General features: G+C 37.3%; 1 protein-coding gene and 1 long non-coding RNA gene across 6 annotated transcripts in view; both read right to left on the reverse strand.

Moving 5' to 3' along the window:
* GPATCH2 (G-patch domain containing 2) overlaps positions 1-22,099 on the reverse strand; it is a 170,405-nt gene that overhangs the window by 79,377 nt on the left and 68,929 nt on the right. The window lies entirely within an intron of this gene.
* Positions 9,949-22,099, reverse strand: part of LOC125754559 (uncharacterized) — a 37,276-nt gene continuing 25,125 nt past the window's right edge. Inside the window, exon 2 of the long non-coding RNA XR_007409163.1 lies at positions 9,949-11,954. This is a non-coding gene — a long non-coding RNA (uncharacterized LOC125754559). The remainder of the gene's footprint in view (positions 11,955-22,099) is intronic.

The raw sequence follows: 22,099 nt of genomic DNA on the forward strand, positions 1-22,099 counted from the left end.
TAGAGTTATTAGGAGAAGTAAATGAGACAATCTGAACAGCACATACATCAGAGTCTGCCTATTATTATTGGTATTAATTGTCTCAAAATTTAATGCAAGACACAACTACAATAATAAGATGACACAAATAAGTACTACAGTAGATGTAGCATTGACTGAGGAGCTTCCATAGGATTGGAGGGAGTTGGGAACGAGCAGGGTATGTATGCAGAGTCATGATGCAATTGGAGGTGTTCAATATTGGAAATATCATCATTCTTTTCAGTGAAATACTTAAAACACTCTTGGTTAGGGTTGATAAAAATCAGACAAGCAACTGTTTTTCATGAGCATGTTAGAAATGCAGGTATATGTTGAACATATAAAACACACCCTATTACAAAGAGGAGTTACTTTACAAATTAAGTAACAACTACACAATAGCCAGTCTAAATCACAAAACTTCATTCAGTAATTTCCACAAAGACATTATTCGTGACTCCATAGGCTGGTGCTTTTCTGATGCTTTTCAATTAGTGTAAAGGTCATGAGTTTAAATAAAATAGAGTTAAGTATCTTATCTATAATAATGGTCTCTAAATTGAATGTTTTACAGCTGATTTGCTGTTCTTGGCCAATTCTAAGGGCCTGAAAGAAACCTGAACTCGCAGACCATTTGAAAACATGCTCTTGAAGTAATAAAGGGAATGCACCTCTTCCCGCAACCAACTTCAAACACACACACACACACACACTCTGATTTTACACAAAAAGTGAAAAAACCTTGAAGGCTTCTCTGACCACACAACAGCAGTAGACTCCCTCCCCACTTTAAGTTCATATATTTCCTTGTATTTTATGTCACATAACAAACTGCCTCATGTTAAAACTGCAAATATGTGTCTGTCTCCTTTATAAACATGCACATTTCTCAAGAGCAGTGGCTTTTGTCTAATTTATTGTTGTATCACCCACAGAACCTGGTACACTGGCCTACACAGAACCATGGGTTGAAGTCATCAAAAGCACAAATATAGCTCGCCACTGCTGATTAGCATTTTATGATAGCCATAAGGCAACTCAGCATATATTTCAAATAACTCACAAGCAGACTAAATACTATAGTCTTTAAAAATCTGGATATGTTATCTTACATGCCAGGCTGCTATCTGTAAAGTTAAACCCATTCTAACACCAGTTCCACAAAATTAAATAATGCAAAAGAGAAAACCTACTAGGAAGTATGTAGAGAATAAATGGAGTAAATGAATATAATTTACTAAGTGCTTTGCATAAAGAATAGCCCACGATTTTTAAAGTACAGAAAATGAAAGAGATGCAATAACTCCTTAATGAACTCCTTGAACAGTTTCACATAAGCTGGCCAAATGTAATAAGGAAAAAAAGATTATAAGAAAAAAAAAAAGAAAAAGTTGGTGAATAACCTTTCTGGCGTACCACACTATTAAGAGAATTCCTGGACAGAAAGAAGCGTGTTGAATATCAGCATATACTGAGAAATTGTCAGAATACTACATGTTCTTAAAATCCATTTTAGAAGGAGTTATCCATAAAGCAAGAGTAGCATCTACGCATTGACATAACTAGAGAGATATAACTAAGAGACCACCTATTCTAGAATCGTCCCATAGGTGTTAACTATGAGCCCCTTGGACCTTAAGCCCCACTGTGCAATCAGAAACCATAAGATCTTCTGTGAATCACTGACATGATGTCATGACAACCCAACTCTGTGGGAATGAGGGTACAAACAAAAGGCCACGTAGTACACTCCACTGGACCAGGAACCACGCCAAGTGCAGAGATAACTGTTTTATTCTTTCCCTTTGTCCTCTGGGATGAACCCAGGATGTACTAACTAAACAGTATCCATTATTATTGATTTTCCCAAACACTGATTGAGCACTTTCTGGGTGGCACGGGCTCTCAGAAGCTGCACACATGCACAGTATTACTACTGCTTGCAACCCTGCAAGATTTTAATTATTATCTCAATCTCGCAGATGAGGCTCGAAGAGATTAGAACAACCCACCTGAGGCCACCTACTTAACAAATAGTGGAGACAGTACTTTAGTCCAGAAATGTCTGGTTCATTTACTCAACAAGAAAATATTGAGCCTTTACTATGCGTCCTGGGAAAAGGAAGATGAAGAGACACACTGGCGAACAAAGACTGACCAGGATCCTGCATTTATAAGATTTGCATTTCAGTCTAGGGAGACACAATGAATTAAAAACAAACATATATACACAAACACTATAGATTGTGGTAAATTCTATGAAGGAAATAAATCAGGAGAAGGTGATGGGGAAGTGGAACCCCAGCTGAGTCCGGAAGCATGGGATGGAGCAGCCAAGCTAAGGGTAGGAGGAGTGGGACACTCCTAGCCAAGGAAATAGTATAGGAAGGTGTGGAAGCAGGGACAAGTTTACATGTTCCAGGAGTGGCAAGGAGGTCGGGTGGGCAAGGAAAGATTGGCCAGGTGTAAAGTCAGACAGCACGAAGGGACCAGAACACACTGGGTGATCTTAGTTCTAAGAAGTGTGCTTTCTTTGGAGTACTTGGGTGGCTCAGTTGGTTAAGCATCTGCCTTTGGCTCAGGTCATAATCTCAGGGTCCTGGGATCGAGCCCTGCATCCGCTCCCTGCTCAGTGGGGAGTCTACTTCTCCCTCTCCCTCTGGCCCTCCTCCCACTTGTGCTTCTCTGTCTCTTTCTCACAAAAATAAATGAAATCTTAAAAAAAAAATAAAGAAGTTGTGCTCTTTATTCCAGCAGTTCTCAAACTTTATACTCAAAAATAACTGAGGACTCCAAAAAGCTTTTGTTTATATGGTTTATATGTGTTGACATTTGCTGTACTGGAAATTAAAACTGTTAATTTTTCAACTCAAGAGTATCCAATACTCTTCTTGGAAACTGCAAAATACCACCATGTTCTTGTGAAAAATCGAGGTGAAAAAGACAAATATCTTAGTACTACTATGAGAACAGTTTTACCCTGTGGACACCCTGATGAGACTTGGGGATTCTCTGGAGTCCTCAGACCACATTTTGAGAACCACCACCATACACCATGGTTGTCCAACTGTGGTCCCCAGGCCAAGAGCACCAACATCACCTGAGATCATGTTAGAAATGCAAATTTTCAGGCCTCTCCCCAAATCTACTGAATTAGAACCTCTGGGAGTCAAGCCCTACCATCTGTGTTTTAACAACCCTCCATGTGATTCTGATCCTCTCAAAAGTTTGAGGACCACTGTTCTAGATTTTACTGAAGATGGTAAGACAAAGTGGGAAAAATACCAACAGAGAGATCATAAGAAATGCTTTTAAAATATGCAAAAATTGGCTGTCACAGCATAAATACAGAACTTGAAACCAAGTGCAGGAAAAAAAAAATTTAAAAACCCTGTAGCAAGGACAATCAATAGAAGGGTGACTTCTTTTTGAACAAAGGTTTCAGACTGCATGGAAATTGAAGAGGCAAAACTGGAAACACTGACAGATTCTGCAAATATGTATGGCAGCAAATCCAAATGTCAATCTTCATGGGTGAATAATACCAAAAGCGCTGGTGTTAGAGTGTCAGTCTTAGGCATATGGAGTCCCAGAGATAATAAACGATATCAAAGGTGCTAACCAAGATAATAAATCTATGAAGAAAAGAAAAGCTAATTTTTATTGAATCCTATCTCATTTCTCACAAATAATTCTTCTTAAAGGGAATAACTCCACATAACTTGTCTTGTTTAGCAGTACAAAGGAACAAACAAATGAGTTTGTTTGGTGATGCATATTAATATCTTAATTCATTAAAAAACTGTCACTGTGTACACCAAATAATATTTTAGTTCCTTTCACTGATTCTTACCTAAATCCTATAACGTAACTATGTACCTGTATCCAAAATGATATAATAATTATCCTCTGAGCCCTTAGCAACCTCTGTATACTCCAATCATTGTACTTATATTATTTATTACATTGCATTTTAGTTAGCTGTTGTGTATCTAACCCTCTTATAGACTATAAGCATCTAGAGACTAGGAACCATGTGTTACTCAACGGTCTCTCCCTACATTGCATAGTGTGTGGCACATGATATGAAATGAACCAATATTCACTTGTTGATTTAAGTATTTATGTTTTATCTTGACATCTACATTGAAATCTCAACAAGGGCCATGGCTGGTATTTTAATTGCTTTGAAATGCAAATAACAGAATCCTAGGTACACCTGTTTTCAATAAGCCCTCGGTTACTGAATATAGATACAGATACATGTCTCTTGTAAATGACAATGGGAAGAACAAATACAATTAGTGGGAAAACTCAACATGCTCATTTAATTATGTATGGAAATATTTCAATGAATATAAAATAAGACCCTACCAAAAAGATTCTTACAGGTCTCACAGTTAATTGCCCTCACCCTATATTAAAAAAAAGAATCATACCACTCACATTTTGAAGATATAGAAGCAACCATAAAAATATTCCAGCAATTCTTATTTATTAATTCTCAAATCAGAACCCTTGACTGTGATTTAAAATTATTAGCTGGGTAAAGTGCTAGCTTCATAACCAAAAAGTGCCCATCTTCTTATTAGTCATCAGGTTGTTGATGGGCCAATATGAAACAGGACCACGTTTCATACTCAAAATGAAATTCTACTTTACGTTGTTTCTTATGTTTATCAAACTATTCATTGTCTGTGCAAAAATATTCAGGATGTCTAAAGATAATAAAAGCTCATGAGTGGTATCCTATGGACCCATGACCACTTGGACTAATAAGCAACAATCAATTGTCCTCTTTAAATCCGGACCCTTTTGGTTCTCTCCCAAATCTCTAGGGTGAGCAGATGTCACATGACCGCACAGCTGGCTAGGGTACATACAATTTTTACTGTAATGACCTGTAAAGTACTATCTGCATTCAGCTTAGCATTTTACAGACACCTGGCTCAGCTACTTGGTTCAACTTAGCATCGATATTTGGAGCTTAGTGTGGATTTTAAAGTCACACTCTTGTTCAAATTCATGCTTTGCCACTTTCTACCTATACAAGTTTTTTTTTTTTTTTCTCACTTCTTTTTATTTTTGTAGACTTATGTGTAAAAAGACAATGAGCAATAATACTAATACCTGCCTCCTAGGTCTCTTATGGGAGTTACAATAGTTAGTACGTGTCAAATACTGATAAAATGCCTAGCACATAGGAAGGACTAAAAAATGCTAGCTATTATTAGTAGTAGTACATCTAGATTTCATAGCCCCAATCTGCTTTACCAACAAGCTTGACATTTCAGTGCAGACTAATTGGTAAGGCTATTCATTCCTTTGTTGTTGGTTTTTAGTTCCAATCACTAAATCAATCTGAATGAAAAAATAACTTCTGTATTCGGTTGTTACCTCAATATCACACACCTGCCTACTCAGTTTGAGTGCATGGGTTCTTGTTATTCGGTTTAATAACAAAGAAGTTATTGTTTTCTTTTTAGGTTAATATACAAAATAAAGTCAAAGCCAAAGATGCACCTTTTTGTATCTAAATAGTACCTACAATATTTGCTGAATGAATGGACAACTGACTCAAGTTTTCTGTGGGTGTTCAGTATATTTGGAATTGGAACTAAAAACCAACAAGAAAGGGATGAGCAACCTACCCCAAATTCTAGCAGTAGATTCACAACACCTCTATTGATTTCAGATTTCAAAGATATTTTAGAATCTTTATTTTTTCTTATCACTTTACCCCTCTTCTTTTTTCTTCCCTATCTTGCTTACATGCTCCTTTTTTAAATTCTTTCTTTGCATACATGGTTTAATCAACTCCTACAGAAGCTATTTGTATGCTTACTCACTATGAATCCTTACATAACTAGCAAAACTTTAAACTCACATGTGTATCACCATGTATGAAAAACTTCCTGGACTACAGAGGAAAGTAAGCACAATTAAAATCTACATACAATTTGGTAGTTCTGAACCATGATGCATTCATATAAAACAAAAGACAAAAAAATAAAGAAAATCTTGCCAAAATATATGACAAAACCATCATATCAACACACTTTTTTATCTCTTCTAATTGAAACTATCTCTTCCAGTTTTCCAGGGTGATAGATCCTTTGCCTTTCACTCCTTTATCTAAGTACTTGCTTTTTGGGAAAGTGCATTACTTTCCTACTTTCAATCATCACCTTATTAACGGATCACATACATATAGCTTTTTCTCCTCTGAAGTTCCATACTTCCAGCAACTAGTCACACACTTCCAGGAACCGTTTTGGGTGTTTCTTTCTGGAAATTCTAGAATCACCTCAAGCTCAAGCTCACGATAGCCAAATAAATTTATTAAATTTCCTCTCTAATTAACTTCCCATCATAAAGTTCAATTCTTAATTTTTAAAAATGAGTAAATGAATGAACGAATGTATGTATGAATGCATTTATGGCTACTGGTCAATGGCAGCACTTTGCTAGTTTCACAAAGGAGAAAACGTGAGCGTCATCTGGCTTGGAAAAATTTGGTTTTTATCTTCCATCGTAGAATAGAAAATAGAGTGAGTACTTTGCAGTCAGATGAAGTAATCTTGGCTCTGCCGCATATTAACTATATAACCTAGCCACATAAATTAATTTCTCTTTGCCTCAATTCGTTTCATCTACAATTGGACCTATTGGTGATGCTGCAGGTTTTCTGTAAGGATTAAAAACAGAATATATAGGAAAAGAGGAAGCACATCACTCTGGCACAGAGCAGGCAAACAAACTGAATATTTTATCAAGACTTTTATGTCCAGGATTGTCACTCTTATAATTCAAATTCCTTCCAACCTCTTACTTCACTTTTCTTTTATTTGCACTGTACCTCTTACACTCTCCATCTGTCCAGGCCTCAGCTACCCAGAAGCCCTAACTCGCTGACATCATCTACAGTGCATTCCCCATTTCTATCTATCAGCCTACATTTTCCTATCCTTTCTGTGAATTCATATGGCAGTATGGAGAATAATATACAATTTTGAACTTAACTGATTGCCCTCTAGACATTAGGGAGGTTTTGCCTAAATCGTAAGCTCTAGGAGTATGCTAAATCCTTAATCACTGACAATCTGAAAAAAACCCAACCCAGATGTATGAGCTTTGATAAGTCACTTCATGTCCCTGGACCTCAATTTTCTAATCTGTTAAAGAAAATTCAATATTTTCTCCAAAGTCTTTTACATCAAAACCATTCTGTGATTTTAAATTGAGTGCTTAGATCATTTTCATAAAGATTAGAAATCAAAGGAAAGGAGTCCTTTTTTGACTCCTTACTTCTCTCTGAATTTCCTTAGCCCTTTGTTCATTCCATTAATAAAGCACTTACCTTACTGCATTAGATTAAGTACATGTCTACCCTGCTAGATAGTAAATCCCTTGACAGTAGAGCCTATTTCAATTAATCTTTGTACCTGGGGTTACTTAAGACAACATGTGGCACACAGTAGGCTTTCAATATGTATTTGCTAAATTGAAATTAATTAGCTTAAGAGGTTTGAGATGGGCAAAGAACATATAAATTTTGCTTTGTACTGAACACAAATACTCTCTACAAAGCCCTGTTCACAGGTGTTCCCCCGTCCCCATTTCTGTAATATCTTGACACTATTCAAAATATTAAAATATAAGAAGTGAAAGACTCATCACGACAATAAATAAAACTACTTCAAATAATAAGGATAGTGGAGCAGAAAAGTCAAACCTCTCAAAATATAATCAAACCACTTAAGACTTCAATGCCCATTTAAATTATATAAGAAAAAAGGAAATGCTTCAATTGATTTGGTAAATACAGCTTTCCCACTGATTCAATACTTTGGATAATTACAAGTATTTTAAATTTTGACAATGATAGTAATTTCATCCCTCAAGAATTTGATACTGGAAACTAAGAATCTTTTTAAATTTCAAAAATTAAAAAAAAATAAAGAAACTAAAAAAAATAAATAAAACCCAATGATCGGATTATAATATCTGAAGGCCTTTTAGATTTATTTATTTTTTTTTCAGGTAAAAATTTTAATTACATAGACTTTCTGGTCTTCCTGACCAGGACCTTTTATTTTCAGACTGTATAAAGAGAAATAAGTATAAAACTATCACCTTAGCCTTACCTTTTCATCACAAAATGGATGGATTCTTTTTTTTTTTTTTTAAAACAGACTCTGCCTTAGATGGATTCATATAGGTATCAATAACTGGGAAGTCTACATCCTTAAAAAAAATGAACTAAAAAAAAAAAAGAACTAAAGTTTCACAAAAGAATTTAATTATTTTTGAAGTTTATTATTTTTTTAGTAACCTCTACAATCCAAAGTGGAGCTTTAACTCATGATCCTGAGACCAAGAGTTGCATGCTCTTCCGACTGAGCCAGCCAGGCACCCCCTCACAAAAGAATTGATTCAAGGGCCCCCAAAACGCATCTGATTTTGTGGCACTTCTAAGGAGAACAAATGCTTGGAGCATGACAACAAAGCTGAGCACTCATATCTCAATGTTATCCCTAATGTCATTGCACCAATACTGCTCACGATCTGCAGATTCTGTAAATTTGGGGTTAATATTACTAAAATAATGTTGTCATGTGGCATGGAGTTTATTTTGGCAGCAGAATTTACTTTAATAGCTTTATAAATACTTTGGTCTTGCGCTGATAGAATCATTAATGGCCTGAAGGGTCACTTAATTTTCTTAGTTTTACTTTACTGGATTTTATGGGGAAAATAACATGCTATGTTACATTTTCTTATTTGCAGTACATGAATGTCTCAGGACAAATCTCTTGCAAATGTCAAGGGTCTACTGTAATTGTTTCTAGTCTGCCCACTGAAACTTAGCAAATGGGTAATATCCTGGCCTCTCCATTCTGACAGTGACTTGTGTTGGAGGGTTAATCACCACGAAGAGCAGAAGAGCTGAACTTTAAGCGTTAAGATGGGCATAAATCCTAATGTACAATGTATGCTTTTTTTTTTTTTTTTTTAGCTTTTTTTTTTTTTAGCAGTAGGCTCTTTTGGGTTACTATGGGCCAAGTTATGTCCATCATAACTATACTTAACATTGTTGGGCCATAATATTTCACACTGTTATGAATGCTGCACTATCAAAAAGCTTGGGTATTTAGGGAAAGATTCATGCTGATGCCTTCTGCTGACCGCTATCACCTCTTTCTTTATCAAATCACTTTCTAGAACTCTCTGCCCATCTCAAGGCAGATAAGGTTTATCAATGTGGATGAGATACCCATTTTTTTTTGGGGGGGGGGGTAGATATCGGTATGGTGCATGGATTCAAATTTAGAATTTTTTTGTAGTGAAAACTGAATAGTTCAATAGTTGTTCAAGTTGAACTAACGCTGTAATTCCACACAGGAAGACATTACTACCAACAGGTTTTTCTCAGTAATTCAGGAAACAAAACATTGACCAATGTGAGTTCAAGTATAATATAAAAGCTAATTGCAGAAGGAGAAGCATCTCAATATTCCTCCAAAATATAACTTCAGTGTTGAAGAAATGATTACTTTCCCAGTAAAAGGATCATTAATTTTTAAATCAAAGCATGATTTATATTTTTAAAACAGTATATATTTGCTCAATTTAATATCTGGCAGTTCTATCACCAAGATTGAAACGGACAGACTACTTGAAATTTGAAAAGGGCAATGTCCACATTGTTCCCCTGGCAGTATACAATGGCAGGTCAAACTTTTGTTCCTCTTGTCCTACAAACAATTTTCAAGCCCACGCTCAATAAATAAATTTGGTCTCAGCACTCCCAATCAGGGCTGCACAATCCCCTCAGTAGCAGACCTATGATAAATGGACTTATTTTCCCAAATCAAACACTTGAATTTAAATTCAGATGAGTTAATGCAAAGGTCAACATTGTAATCAGTTCTTTTGATCTTTATAGAATTTCTGGAGTAATACATAATAAATCTGAAACAAGGCAATTTGCAGCTCTGTATGTGTGGCTGGCAATAAAAATCTTAACGATCAGAGCCTTTATGTACTTAGGGAACGTTTTATAGTAATGGCTATGGTGAGAGCTTCAATGCATAGGAAACAATGGCAATAGATAACCCTGAAAGACTTGGTTTCTTGATTGTTTCTACAATTTATTTATATATGTATTTATATAGAAACTTAATGCACACACATCCATGCCAACTGTATTTTTGAAATAGTCACTACTTTTGTTATAATCCCCTAGTTTCGAGTTCATAAGTTAAAGATAAAATTGCTTGGGGCAAAAATTAGTATATCAGATTCAAACTAAAAATTTTCAATACCTAAATGAGGATTACATTTCTTGGGAGTTTTTTTTTTTTCTTTCTTTTTTTACATTAAAAAGTTTCCGGAGGTTAAACTATTTAATTAAAGTGTATACTTCAATTTCACGACTGATAAGAAAAGCGCAATTGATTATGGTACAATCACAAAGGGGTTGCATGCTCTTTAAATTGAGAGTTAAGGAAGGAAGGAAGGAAAGGTGAAGAGAAGGAGGAACAGAAGGAAGGACAGAAAGAAAAGTGAAGGAAAAACAGACCGACGGGCAGCTGAGGGCCACCCTGCAGCTAGCTGCTGGGTGCTATTGGGTACTACAGTGTCAGGCTGTTCCCTTTCTCTGCATGTCTTAGCACCAGTCCCTGATTTTTCGGGAACACACTAAATTATTATGGGTGGAATAACATGAATTTTTATTTTGACAGCAGTGATGAGTAATAGCCTGTTAATTTTTGAAAAAAACATAGAATCCACCCCACCGCCTTTTTAGAGCAATACAGCAGTGATGACTTCTCTCTAAACTGTAAAACCATTTTGTGAACTTTATTACACTAAAATGCACAGTGCTTGCACAAAGTGCTACTCTTTGATCAATTCTGATTCTAGTTCATGAGAATACTTTGAACCGTTCTGGCGGTAAATGGGTTTCAACAAGGACTTTATTGGACTTAACATTCAAGGTAAGCCTTTGATGAAATTAGTACTATGAAAAAAAAAATTCTGATTTCTAGCAGCGAGGGATCCAGTGTCTACAGACTTCGAGGTTGTGTGCGAGGGCTGTGTCACTGGAAGTGAAAAGAAAAAACGAAGTCCCTAAGTGTCATCGGATATCTGTGCTTTCACATCTTCTCTCCCCAGACCTATTCCAGGGGTAACCGCCCTAAATCTAGCCTTGGTGTTGGTTCTAGCAATGAGGCTGAAATCGGGCCTCCCACCAAGATTTACTATAATTTGGTTTTCTGGAAACTCAATGAGAATACTAGTATTTAAAAGACAGAAATATCCCGTGTACCTGGGGCTTGGCAGTTATGATTCCTATTGGATCCAAACACTGCACAGGGTTTGGTCACAGAGCCAGACATTTTAGAAGAAATCTGGGATAAATACATCACCTGTGGCTCATACAATGAGTTCTTTCCTTGACAGGCAAGTCTGATTCAGATTCGTTGCAGATTAACTCCTCGCGCAACACTACTATATTGACATAGCTTATATCATTCTAAGGCTTGATCTTTGAAGACAAAGAAGAGAAAAACAGAACTCACGGTGAGAATCCTGTCCATTTCTTCTGAACTGTGACTTAATTTCCCCAATAAGGCTATGCTGCCTTGTAAATCCCTGGCTCCCCTGAACTCAAGAAAATTTAGCAACAATAAATGACGGGGCTCCTGTGCTTTCTAAAGCAAATCAGCAATGCTCTTGTTTTCTTCTCCTGCAGTTTCAAATTTTCGGTGTACAGATGTCCTGTCACAGCAGTTAAAAAGTACAATCTTGTGAGTCACTAGGGGTCTGACAAGTCGAGTCTCTCAAAGCCTGACAATACAAAAAGTCCTTGATCTGAGGAAAGAGATCATTCGATTTTTTTTTCCAGCAAGTTTCTACGATGCAGCCTATATTAAGAAAATGAGAAAACAGAATCATAAAATTTAAGCTTCCACACTTTGTTCAACCTCGTAAGTAGCCTAGAAATTGCAAATAGTTAAACATACACAGAGAAAACATTCTTTTTCTTAATCCATGCAAACACCACTATGCAAGAAAATGGGCTGAGTAGTTCATTGTATCACATAATAATCTGATCTGCAAGTTCACGGCACAAACCTTCCACGTAAACAATGCAGCAGAAGCTGAGAACACTCAAGTTTAATTAGAATAAAGTGTTAAAGCTTCTCTCCTAAGTTATATTTTAGGTATTCCATCTGGGCAGAGGGAGGAGGCATTTCCTCTATGAAGACCAAACCTCCTATTTTCTTAATAGCATGTCCTGTGGTCCAATTCTATCACTGACGCTCAAAAGTGGTAAAAACTCTCATTTTGGTAAAATTATTTCTAAGGTGGGCTATATATCCTGAGGTCAAGAAGGTCTTGATTTTACATTATAAGTTTTAGTTTTTAAGGAGTACTTGCTGGTTTTAGGCTGACTGTGGTGCACACCTATTGGGTGAAATCATCTATCGTTCTTATGATAGCACTCTGATTCGCAAATACCCTTTTCTGGAAGGTCTCCAGTTTCCTGGCCCAGGCCTGAGCATTCACAGCATGCCATCCCACGTTCACTGTAGCTGGTTCAGGGATGTGGATGTGGTGTAGTTAAAAGTCATTAAGAACCAACTCTAGGGAATTTCTGGAACTATCGGAAGAGAAGATTCTCCTTTATTTTGGGTGGGGGGAGAGTGGGGGTGAGGATTATAGAGGTAAGATATAAGCTTCAAGAGCTCACAGCCATTTTGCTTCTATAGACTGGAAAGCCTGCCTGAGAACAAAGTTAACCCAAGGGAAAGCAGAGTCAAGAGATAAAAGGAGCAAGATTTAGTCCCATTGCCAACATTTGAGCCTGTGGCTCGGTGCTATAGTTCTCTGAACAAGAAATATCTCTCTTTAAGTTGCATAAGGCAGGCTGAGTTGGATTTTTGTTTCTTGCAACCAGAAAAATTGTAAGGATTAACACGAATGTCCTCAACTGGAAATTTCTAATAGTGCCTGTGGTTGAGCAATCTCCCCCAAATTTGCCAACATGTTTTTTTCCTTCGGCGAGGTCTTGCACTTTCCCTGAACCTGCAAGTTTTTCTTCTACTTCCTCACTGGCAGCACAGGGCAGAACAGCTTTGGGAGGAGAGGCAGCCAGCAATAGTTCACCAATGGTGTGATGCCACTCCTGAGCTTAAAAAAATGCAGGTGGCATTTGGGGCCGGGAAAGGGAACTCAGATTGCAGAGCACCTGCCGAGAGCCAAGCACCGTTCTGCTTGCTGCACAACCATCAGTTCCCTTGACCTTCTTTCCTATCTGCACAGTATCGTGAAGGAGAGGGAGACACCTTACAAACCAAGAAATAGCTGGTCAGAGAAAACTGGTCAGAATTCAGTCCAGAGTGTAGCGAGCTACTGGTGTCAGCCCCGGAGTCAGTTTTAAATTTGTCTCAGAGGCCACGTCATTGAAAAGCATGATCATGTGAAGGTTTTCAAGCCCTTCTCTGCCTCGGCTTCCCCAATTGCAATGGAAATTATCCCTTAACCTGAGTGACAGGGATAGTGTGAGGTTGACTGAGATGTCTTCATCAGGTGTTTCCTCCACTACTTGGCATACTGTGAGCTGTAACAGCAAAGCCTGAAACGCAGACATGCCCAACAGACAGCTCAACATTATCTGTAAGAGTATTAAATAAACCGAAATGAGGAAATGGCCAATCTGGTCCAGTTTCATGAGACAAGAGCAGGACAAAGAAGTAAGGAGAGCTACAATTATAACTACAGAAAAAAAAAAAAACAAAAAACAACAGATCAAGGATGATTCTCTTAGCTTCAGATGGTTAAGATTGTATTGGTTCTGTAACGTAAATGGGCTGGAAGTTCATACCTAGGATGTTACTATATCTTATTTATCTTGTGCATGTATAGTTATACTTGAGTTGCTATCTTTGTAAAATTCTGACGAACTGGACTCTGGGTGTTCTTACATTAGACATCTGGACTGAGATGGGAAACTGCAATCACAACTCTTTTGCCTAGAAAAAGTGGAAGGGCTAGGAGTACCCTGAATGCTTCTGTGACTAGCTTCTCATGGGCTCTAGGTGGGTCTCATTTAATGAAAATGCAATTGTATTTGAAGTCACATGACATCTCACTCTGATGAAAATTCTATCCTGTCCCATTCTTTTGGGAAAAAAAAAAAAAAAATTCAATTCCCTTTGTCGACTCACCTTTCCAGACACTAGCCTAATTAAGCCCTAGTGATGAGCAAACCAAGACTTCGCCACACCCCTGTACATTATCTGCCCTCCTGTACCCAGGTTGTTAACAGCTCTTGTAAGAAAACCATACAACTGCGATGAGTGGAACTCCAAAAATGTACACTCAGGTGGGCTATCCCAACTCTCTTGAATTTGCTCTCTTCCATCCTTCACATGAGATATTTAAAACGTTCTCAAGTTTCCTCAAAGCTTTTGACTGGTTCCTTTACCCCACAGCCCATCTTAGGGAATGAATCTAGCTCGTATGTTGCAAATAAAGCAGAAATCCAAACACGTTCTCACTTCCTGCCCTGAAATTTGTATACTTCACTTTAACCCACCGGCCCACCCCTTCTGATCCTCCTAATACGATGGAAGAAATGTCTTCCCCCCTGCTTAAGGCCAATCTCTCCCTCTATGCTCTGGCTCCTGTCATCTTCCATCGAATGAGGAAACTCATGGTCTATCAGCCCATCTCCTTTGGGTGTTCTCAACCTCTCCCGATCTCCGGGAGCCTTCCCAATCAGCATTTAAACATATCTCAGGCCTCCCATTATTAAAAATAACCCACACTCTAAACAGTGCCAGTTTTCCTTTCCTTCTCTCCCTTCAAAGCCCAAGTTCCTGGAAGAACTGCTGGCTCATGCCATCTCTGCTCTCTCATAGGTGACTGAAAACATTAAATCTGGCTGAGGTGGCCTGGCAGCCAGGGATTCCAGGTGACCCTCCAATTGAGAAATGTGCATGGAGGGCAACAGTGAAGCTTTGTTCCTTCACAGCAGTTCCACCAATGGACCAGAGTGGCAGGGAGGGGCCGGTGGGGGGCTCTGGGAAGAGGACTGGCCGGTGGGTGAGAGCTCATGGCCGTTGCTGTCCTGGTCACAGAAGGCATCTGGCAGCAGCATCGTCTGGGAGCCTAAAGATGCATCATTTCTCTGCTCTTGCTGCAGGAAGGGAAAACCAAGGACAAGAGCTTTCTTAAGAAAGCCAGAATTTCCCCAATCAGAACTGATCTGTCCTTCATTGCATGTCTAAACACTTAACAAACAGTAATTTGACTTAATAGCCAGTTGTCTAAAGACCTCACTACTCTCGATTATAGGCTTCGTGGCAGCAGACTATGCACTAGTTTTCTCCAAGTTGTCCATGGCACTGAGCACGATTAGTTATAAAAACCAGCCGAGAATCATAAGGCCAACTACGAATTTGAGCCATTCTGACCTATAGATAAAGTGGACAAAGTACACAAGATGTATTATAAACTGTGAAAATTATTTCACACACAGCTAGATTGCAGTATATATATGCTGAGCACATGGATAAGTGTTACAGACATTTGTTATTTTACAGAGCCAACAATGGCACTTTAATAATTTCCTCTGGTTGAAGAGTTGGACAAATGGGTGGAATGAATGGTGGGTCTGAATCTATGCCAAATCTTCTGTTCTTACTTGTGCTATAAAAGATTCTCCTACAGGTGAGTTTTTACATCACAAAGAATAGTGAATGATTACATGTGCTGCAAATACTAAGAGACACCTGCTTCTCTATCTATCCAAAAAAAAAAAAAATACAATTGTAAAAAGAATACTTTGAATATTTACAGGCTTCATAAAATGGATTCAAGAACTTACTCGTTTAATACATCTTTTATGGAATTTTTTTTTTTTTTAACCCTGACTGAGAGAGTTCAGCTTGGAGATAATGTTTCATTTTCTTTAAAAACAAACAAACAAACAAAAAATAACTCTAAGAATGATTAACATGTGAGGACGTTTAACTGCTAAGCTCAAATAAGCATCTGCCTTTGCATACAATTGCCTGTTCTTTTTCTCCTTCTATACCTTTGTCTAATAGCATCTAAACACCTTCTTTTCAAAATATTAAAATTTTGGCTTAGTCTCTCCAGGTCTATTTATATAGCCCTGATTGAAGGTGACAAGTCTCTCAGTTCAATTACAGCATCATTTATAAAGCACCTACTATGAGCTAGGCATCATGTGTGATATGTTTTGATTAATCCCAATGAATGACCAACTGATAACTGATAACTCAGATAAATATTTTACAATTTTTGCAATTTAATTATATATTTATATTTCCCTCCAGGGCGTAGGTTTTTCCTCCCATATATCTTGCCTCAATATATGAATATGTATTTCAGGACTGTCAGTTATATCCAACATTTGGGAAATAAAGATGGTAAATGTTGCTTTGGGATGAAAATGTTCCAGAAGCATTTAAGATATTCCTGCTACTGTGCATAGGAAGATTAGTATTTCATGAGAAAAGTTTATTTGATTTGATATCTTCCTTTTCCATCTTTGACCTTACAGTACAAATGAATGGCTCTAGTCCAACTGAATTACAGCTCCTACAAGACCGTTTGGACAGAAATAACAAAATGCTTATGGCCTCTTGTCATTCATTCACCAATTTGTTTATTCATCTTGATTTGCAAGCATGTACTGGTCACTCCTATTCCTTGGCAAGATAAATATACTCAGATAGTGCTCCGCATGAGATAAACCAAGAGACAATTGACATAAATCATTAAGGTAAGGAATATACACAAAAAATAGGAAAATTTCTTAATCAGCAAACGAATCTAAAGCTGACTTGCTCTGTGCAAATGCATGCAAGTTAGAAAAAAACCCCAACAGTTTCATGACTGAAAACTTTCACTTCATCTAGGTTCACGGGTTAGTTGGGTGTAAAAATCATGCTACAATTGCTTTAAGTTATGTGCAAACAAAATCAAACTGCATTCCCTTCCGATGAGTTCTTTAATGGAAGAGCTCCGCAAGGAGCAACTGTCTATTCCCCAGTTTGTTTCCTATCTTCCTAAATGTCAATCTCATAAGTGTTCCATTTGTCTCTCCCTGAACACTATCGACGTTTCTATTCTACCCCCAGAATATGAGACTGAGACAGCACGGCTTGGTGGCAAGAGCCTCAGTTCTACAGCACAGAGACAAGTGTCCACCATTTGTCAACTGTGATATGGGATGGGTTTCTAATTTCTCTAAGCCTCAGGCTCAGCAGTGGTTAATAAGATCTATTTCTGCAGGTTGTGATGAAAATTGAAGACATATGCAAACACTCAGCAAAAGACCTACCAGACTGTAGATGCTCAATGAGGTAACAACACCAACACCAATAATAACTCAGATTATCCACTTATTCACCAAATATTTATTGATACCTGCTCAGTGCTGGGCACTGATTTGACCTGAGGGACATAGTAGTCATCAAAGAAGATACTCGAAGCCCTCAAAGTTGTCATTCTCAAGAAGGAAAACCAACTATAATAATATGAGAAAGGGGACACCTGGGTGGCTCAGCGGTTGAGCATCTGCCTTTGGCTCAGGGCATGATCCTGGAGTCCCAGGATTGGTCCCTCATTGGGCTCCCTGCATGGAGACTTCTCCCTCTGCCTCTCTCTCTCTCTTTCTCTCTCTCTGTGTCTCTCATGAATAAATAAATAAAATCTTTAAAAAATAATGCTAATATGAGAACATACTGAAGAGAGTCTTAAATACAAACTTTTATGTTATCCTCATTCACTGTAGTTATTTTTAGGGATGGATACTTGTCCACAAGGAAAAGTTGTATTTTCTTGTTATCTTCTTGGTTTTAAAAATGAGGTAACAAAAATCTACTGAGGGACGTCTGGCTGGGTCTGTTGCTAAAGCATGGGACTCTTGATCGTTGGGTTGTGAGTTCAGGCCCCACTTTGGATGTAGAGTTTATTTTAAATAAGTAAGTAAGTAAAATCTACTGATAAATAGTGTGTTTAGTAACTTGCTTTAGAAATGGAAATTCAGTAAAATTTACTTCAAAAAACACTGTAGCTTACTTTGTCCTGGAAATACTGTTATTTTTAAAATGTGATTTTAGGAGCACCTGGGTGGCTCAGATGGTTAAGCATCTGCCTTCAGCTCAGGTCATGATACTGGGGCCCTGGGATAGAGCCCCCAGTCGTGCTCTTTGCTCAAATGTGAGTCTGCTTCTCACTTCTTCCTCTCCCTCTGCCTCTCCCCCACAGTCCATGTTCTCTCTCTCGAATGAGTAAATAAAGTCTTTTAAAAAGAAAATAAAATGTGATTATAAAACCATTTTTTACTTCTAATGGACAAAAGGTCTGTCTGTTTTATATAATCTTAACTGAACAAATATTTCAGGATGAGCAAGAAAATGTCTGTGATACTGAACTGTTGCTTTTGCAATTATATATTATATTAAGACAATTATTTAAATACATGTAGAAAGGCAAGTAAGACATGTGATAATTAAGATATGCAATTACATGATTAGTAAGTGTAATTACATAGCATACAATCAGAGATGTTATGGAGAATTTTTGCTTACACGGACAGATACATTTTTCACACACTTTCATGTTATGAATCTGAAAAGATTCATAATTTGAAATTATTTTATTTTAATCAAAATCATTCCAGAACCCCCAACTTCTTAAGAAAATAAAACAAGAATTTTTTTCCTTAACTCCTTAATAAAACAGAGAAAAGCCTGGGCCAGGCAGGAATACAGATCTGGTATGTCAGCAAACAAAGACCGCTCTTTGTAGCCTGTGTGGGCATTCTGCCTGGGTGCCAGCATCGCCAAATAGCAAATGCAGGGCTTATACATTAGTTCATTTCACTCTTATTATCTGTTAAGGAAAGGGTCTCTCTGGATCAGGGTTCCTGGAAGCATTAGCATCACTTGGGAACTTGTTAGAAATGCAATTCTCAGGCCCTAACCCTGATCTACTGACTTGACAAACTCTGGGGGTGGAGCCCAACAACCTCTGGTTCCACAAGCCTGGCAGGTGATTCAGTCAAGTTTGAGTACTGCTGCTCGAGGTTCAAAGAATCAAGACTCCTAATCCTTCCTACTTTAACCTGGAAATGGGGCCAAACAGTTCCCTTGGCCAGCTGGGTTAGCTCTCCGAACCATAATCTGGGAAACAGGAACACAAATGTAATTCTGTGTTGTACTTGAACGATGATGTATATATTTTTTATTAAAAGTGTGGTGCCAGAAATCATGTTAAACAGTAAAATGCAACGAGATAAATACTATTATTAGCCAACCTTACAAGGGGAAATATTAAATTTTGCTAGAGGAGTTACAAAACTTACAGAGACGGCAAAGTGGCTAATAAGTAAAATAGTAGGCTTGAAGATTACAGAACAACTACAAGCATGTAATATCACCCATTTCTGAACTTACTTAGTTTTCAATTACCATAGTCTTAGATCCCACTGGTAATATTTCTCAACACTACCCACCAAAAACAATATAAAGAAATTAAGATAAATTCTTCAATCATAATTAATTCTAACATAACTAGAAATCGTATGTCTAGATGTGAAGTACCTGAAGAAAATACTGACCAACATACCAAGAGCCCAACCTGATGGGTAGGAATAAAACTACACGTACTTTTGTTCTTCCTTCTTCTTCTTCTTTTTTTTTTTTTTTAAGTTACAGAAATAACCTGAACTCAAGTCCAACCTTTACATATTTAGGAGACACTTCAGTAAATTATTATTCTTTAGATTCTTACACAGGGTCACAGGACATATCCATAGCCATACATATACTATTCAAAGTGTATTCATATCATTTAATTTAGTGACTGATCTAGTCGAAGCTGTATGTGGTCGAATACAAAGTCCAGGCTGGTTTACCTGTTCCAGAGGCAGTAAAGACATTGAAAGGAGCCAAAGGAAAGGCAACAGAGAAGAGTCTATGCACAATAGAGAATTTTTGCTAGACAGTGATGAAAAGTCCATATGTTACAGTGCCACCATAAATTATGTGAGAACGAATGGTCAGGCCACAAAGGGGTTCCAAAAATAGGCTGAAACTGCCCACAGACTGAAAACAAATTGCTTAAATTCCAATATGAGAAAACAGTGTTCTTGACATATACTTTCATGTGGCCACTATTGGGTGAAGCCAGGTCTGCGAGATGAAATATAATATGCTTTAGCTTTAAAACTGGAAGTTGTTATTTCGTCAAGAAACTAAAATGCAAAGATATCTGCATGAGTCTGATGCCTCAAGGCTTAAAGATTTATTATGAAGGAAAGACAAAAAATGAATGATGGCTTGTCAGTGGGTCTGAACCCTAAAAGTGACCCTGCGTTTTGGAGAAATGGAAAACTCAGAAGTCTTACTTTTTCATCATCTTAGGAATTAAAAGTAAGTTTGAATTATACAGTTACTGGTTTATCTAAAAATACATACTTAAGTGATAACAGGGATATTATAAATCAAAAGCAAAAATGCTCAAAGGGTTCCACTGTCTATTATTGAGTTCATTTTTCTTAAAGACCAACATTAAATCTAAAATGTTAAGAAACAATTATATGATCTTCTCCCATAAAAGGTGGAAAGTAAACAGGAAAAAAGGTAATAAAAAAACACACTAAGAGGATGCTTATAATCTTTATTAAAGATGGCTGTGGTTAATAGGGAAATCAATCACCTATTGCTTACTAAATTTTCAAATTTTAAATTTAAGAACATCATAATCGTAATACAGACAACATGCAAAACATGTAATCATATAGTCTTCATGAATGAATTCTCAACAAACTAGATGTTTAAAAACTTGATATTCTTCTAAAGGGATAAAAATCAGTCCAAGAATATTATATTGATCAATCTTATCACAGATTTAAAATGTTGAAGGATCAGTGAATATGGTTTTATTTTAAATAAAATGGTAGTCTGTCGTCAGAATACTTGATCTTGACAGAAATGCCACAGCACATCATTATTATTAAGGATGCATATACTGTATGTATCAACAACAGTAGAGTATTTAGGAATATTAAGTAATAGTTTACAATAATTTTAAAGCTCCCGTAATTTTGCATGGTCCGCATCACTGTTTTAAAAATTAAAAGTAGTGAGTTATATTATGCTGAAGAAAATATACGTTGCTATTACTGAATACAATAACTTCATATGATTCAGGACACAGATTTCAACTGTGATTCGGGGTGTATTAAAATTAGTTCTCATTTGAGAAGTCATTCATCAATGATGGAAAATATCCTTAGCTCAGTTTTGTGAAATAGAACGGCATTTTTACGTAACTGAAAAGTAACCAAAAGCTTTCATACAGGGTAAAAATGTTATATTGCACTACCAAGAGAGAGCCAAGCAGTGTAAAGCCATATTGTCCCACAGCATGAAGTGATCAGATACCTGCCTAAAATGATGGACAGCTCTGGCCTAGTGAACAGGCAAAAAAAATCCCATTTACTCTCGTCCAGATGGGACCAACTGGACGCTTCAGCGCAAACAACTCATCCTTCTTCGGACCTTCTTGTCCAGCTCTTGAGCTAGCTCCAGCTGATAATGATGAATATCAAGGCTACAGTAAAGTGGGTGACAACAGAAGCCTTGTTATAGCTGCCAGTCTTCCAGTCTTGTCATTATTACACATTGAAGATTTATTTGAGTTTATTGTTGTGCACAGGGTCTAGCCATTTGCAATTCATCACCTACTACAGAAAGTTCAAGATAGTGGCCGAAGCTATAATTGCCACCTCCACCTGCTTCTGGAAATTATGAGGTCACTAGCTAGGGCAGCCCAGTCTTCGATGAGCCCCAAAAGTCACAGAAGCCTCTAGTATAAAATACTCAGGCCCTATTTTCACTTGAGCATCTCTTGAGATCACATTAATAATGCTACATTGCCTGGCAATTGATTAAATTGTATCTATAGTACAGTGTGCTCTATGGCAAACACTAAAAGGTTACAGCTACAGGAAGGAAATAAT

The sequence above is a fragment of the Canis lupus genome, chromosome 38 (assembly GCF_003254725.2).
Source record: "Canis lupus dingo isolate Sandy chromosome 38, ASM325472v2, whole genome shotgun sequence".
NCBI lineage: Eukaryota > Metazoa > Chordata > Mammalia > Carnivora > Canidae > Canis > Canis lupus.